Raw genomic sequence first — 4,221 nt, 5'->3', positions numbered from 1 at the left:
TGGCGATGTGTCGGAAGTGCACCCCCTGAGATTGGCTGTGCACCCCCTGGAAGCACCAGGTGTGAAGTCAGAAGTGCCAGTGGAAGTGCACTTCTGGTTTTGCCGTTGGCTCGTCGATCGGCCGCTGGGGGACTCCCCCCGCCCCCCCCATTGGTGATTTGGTGCCCACCCCAGACTCGGAAAGCACAAGTCGCCCATGTCTATATCTCTCTTAACACCTTTTTTCTCAACTCCCAGCGTGCCAATCCGAGGCAGGGGCTGCCCCTTAGTACCTTCCTCTTAATTCAAACAAGCATTGAAGTAGAGATGGCAGTAGACTGTAGGAAGGCTGGTGGGTGTTAAGTCTCATTTTTATTTGTCCCACTGTAACACAGGAATGAGAAAGTTGCTGATCAATAAAATGGATTTTTAGTGCTTTGCAGAGGGTGGATGTTTTCCTCATGAAGTGGTTTTATGAAGCTGCTGTGAAGATGCATCTAGAAAAAAGTTATAGCTTTCCACATTTAGGAAAAAACTAACAAAAAATACCTGTTGTTTCCATTTCCTTCTGCTTTTAAACACTTAAAATAGTTCATGGCTAGCCATACAGAGCCACTCATACATACGTCATATGTTTTAACTGAAGAGGAAATATGTACATGATTCATTTTTGTTCAATTTCTCTGTAAATGCCATAGAAACCACCAGTAAACTTTCTCTTTCCTTTCTGTGTTGTTGAAAACTTTCTCTGCCCACAGACTGGTACCGGAATAATTTATTTTATCAGCTCTGGTTTGTGGGTGACAATCTAAAGCCTAAGTATAATCTAGAATCAATCATATGGTGACATACTTGTGTACACAGATTGTGAAGACAAAGGCAAGCATTTATGTGCACAGTTTTAGGAAGTGGGGAACCAGGTGACTTCAATTCTCTTTTTGAGACGAGCACTGCGCAATTAAATAAATTGCCTAGAGACAGGTTCTGATGCATTTATGCCTCCCAGTAAAATCTCACTTTAGAAATGGTCACACTACATTCATTGGCACTCTTTGTGCATTAAAGTCTTCTACAACTTGAGTGAGGACCCCAGACTCTGGCCCTTGACCTTTCTATGTCTGTTTACTGAAAAATGGAGGACAGCAGGAATTTTATGTTTATCTATCTTTTATTCAGCTTTTTTTAAATCTATGGAAAAGAAGTGTTATATAAGCAAAAAGCACTGTTGTGTCATTATTAATTACTGTTACAAGTATTGTCTGTTAGTTGAGCTACTGTTTGTTTATTATTGGGGCTACTACTTATTCTGTACAAATTCATGTTTATTTTAACCAATGTTTTAGCAAATTTGAAGGATGCATTATTTGTGGAGGCCTTGAAGTAATTCAGATCCTCATTACAGAATTGACTTAAGCCTGTTGCTTAAAAACCCATGTTTTTTTGATTATGTTAAAGCACTGCAGTGAAGTTTACTTTTTTGCCTGCTGGCTCTTGACTTTTCGCTATACACATCTCAATGAAAAACAGAGCAATCATAAACTATGGGCAAAATTCCATTTGAGGGGTTCTGGTGACATAAACTTGGAGAGCAAAGTTTGATTGATCTGTTTTCTACTCAAGTTCTTGAACCACTGCTATCAACATGAGATCTGCAGTTATCAGATCCACTTGATGAAACTGAAGATCTGAATTCAAAATTTCTTCAATAGTTTATATAATCCAATGATCTCAATCCTTGAACCAGACCTTAAATACACGCCCATTACAATCTTTGCTGCAGCTCTCTCCCTTTCTATTGCAAAGACTCTAAAATCAAGCTTCATGTTAAATATTTAACAAACATATTTATTGCACTGTAGGTATCTGGTCTGAGGCTGGCTGCTTTTATTCGCACTTCTCTTTGTAACAGTCCCTTTATTCCATAATGACCAAAATGCTATTTTTACATCTGTAACTAAGGTAACAGTTAAAATTTATTGGTAATAAAGTGAGTGATTCTGAAAGCAGTCTGTTGACTGTCCATGGATAGTTCAGGAAGGCATTCTGCACTCTTCTGCATATTACTCTGCTGCTGTAGCTGACCTGCAAACAACCTTGCTATTATGGTCCTGGATCAGTCTTCAGAAGAGTACATTGTTTGTGCTAAATTGTTCAGTAATGTTAAATGTCCACAGGAGACTAGGACGAGGCCAACAATATCTTGTTCATTTGTGACCAATGCAGGATTTGAACACAGGGCTCAAGAAGTGCAAGTCAAATACATTTAACCCACTGTGACAATTAGACCCTCAGTTACATCATTTTATTGTTTAGCCATGTGTTGGGCTGTGTCAACACAGATTGACGAAGTCATAGAATTTTATTGGACAATGTGAAAACTCATTTGCAAATTTTATTGCATTCCATCATTGCCGCATTCACAGTCCAGAGGCCTTCCATTGTTGTGAATAACAATTGGGACCAATTTCTGGCTATGGTCAATGTAGAGGTTGCAGTCTTCCACCGACAGGTGTTCTTTCCTAATTGCTTCCATTAGTTTCTCTTTATTGCAGGGCTTCATCACCCGATGAATGTAGTGCTTCAACGAATGCCATACCAGATCTATCGGCTCCAATGTGCAGCATGATAATCAATGTATACTCATCAAACACAACCTAAGTAAAATGTTTCAGTCAAATGTATGGTACTTGCTGCACAATAAAATAGTTATGCAGAATGAAGTTTTTTAAACTGATAAAGTCTGTTTGTAAAAAAATTGTGGCAAGTATGAATAGCTGCCAAATACCTGCAAATATGCTGAGGGGATATAGCTTGATTCCTATGGAAAGCAAAGCAATGAATTTCTGAATGAGTTACCTCACCACATGGTAAAGTTTCCCTCTATTCTAAAGAGGGACTATCTAAAATGGGAACTTTCTTGTTCCATAGATTTCCTCCCATTTGGATCAGAAGCATATATAATTTAACAAGGAAAATGTATTTCCATTCTATTATTTCTTCCATCATCATTCAGGTATGATGGAGTGAACTGGATTCTTGTCTGCATGTTGGGTTTTGGATTGTCAACAGAATGTTGTGGGCTTGCACAGGGATAAATGAAGACAAAATCTGGCCTGTAGAATTGTTATTAATAGTGATAATAGTTGAGCTAGGAAGACTACACCTGGACTTTCAGATCCCAGGTTGAATTTCCTGTCCTGGCAATAAGGTGAAAAAACTTAATCATCTTGTAATCTGAAGCTGAAAATCACTGATTTTCTTGATGCCTTCTTAGAGACATTGTTCAGAGCATAAGTGTTACTTTACAAAACCCACAATTAAATAAAATACAAAGATAAAGAAAAGTGTTACAGCACTGAATTATTTTTGGGTATTCCTTTCAGAAATTCAGCAAGGCTATGTCTTAAATAATTTTGATCCCACAAAAAGTGAACTCTGCTGCTTTCTTTTAGCAGTTGCTTCAAAGATATGCATCTTTCTTGCCTAAAAGCACTATGTTCACCTTTAAAATGTAATAATGTCTCATTGGTGTTTCACAATAGGTTTTTCCATGGAGAAAACATTAGACAATAGCAAGGCAAGTTAAGTTAATGGCAATGAAGACAAGTTAAGTTAAATGCAGAAAGACTGAAAAGTAGAAAGAAGTGTAAAGTATAAGAAAAATAATCCATGACAAGAACTACAAAACAGCACTCTACCTTTTGCAGACTTTAACTCTTTTTCCTGGTCTGTTCAAGTGTTCTTGAAACTCCCAAGTGATTGTTTAGATTATTTCCTAAAATCACTGGCTGTTGTTGATTTCTCACTTGTTGATGTACTCATCTTTTCTGTTCCTTGTCTGAAAATACTTCCCCAAAGTTCCCCATTTGCTGAACACTGACAGCAGAGGAATATGCTACCACTAACATGAACTTCAAGGCAAACAACAACCAATGGGAGCTCTTAGCTAAAATGTATCAGCAAACCAATGAACAGTTGTGTCACAATGAAGACACTAGCCAGTTTCTGAGGCATGTTCAAGGCAAAGAAAGTCCTTTGGATCAAGTTCATCTGAGTCCATATATCTGGTTTGCTGGCAAACTATGGACAAATCATTCATTGCCATATTAGCAACTGTTGTGTCTGGACCAGAATGTGAAGCTTGGAGAATCCTTTGCACCAAGAGCAATCCAGAAATTAGCTTTATTTTTTCCCCCAATAAATACAGTTTTGTGTCTTTGATATAGGTGCCAAATCACTGAG

General features: G+C 38.0%; 1 long non-coding RNA gene across 1 annotated transcript; it reads right to left on the bottom strand.

Annotated features, from left to right (window-relative positions):
- Positions 1 to 2,266: 2,266 nt before the first annotated feature.
- On the bottom strand, positions 2,267 to 3,835 carry LOC109305448. Its single transcript, XR_002099629.1, has 2 exons — positions 3,678 to 3,835; positions 2,267 to 2,633 (listed from the first exon to the last, which is right to left on the bottom strand). It is a non-coding gene; the product is annotated as an uncharacterized LOC109305448 (long non-coding RNA).
- Positions 3,836 to 4,221: the final 386 nt, after the last annotated feature.

This window comes from Crocodylus porosus, unplaced genomic scaffold, assembly GCF_001723895.1.
Source record: "Crocodylus porosus isolate Cpor-Errol unplaced genomic scaffold, CroPor_comp1, whole genome shotgun sequence".
Classification (NCBI taxonomy): domain Eukaryota; kingdom Metazoa; phylum Chordata; order Crocodylia; family Crocodylidae; genus Crocodylus; species Crocodylus porosus.
Note: the sequence above shows the minus strand (reverse complement) of the source record. Positions and strands in the feature narration are given on the sequence as shown.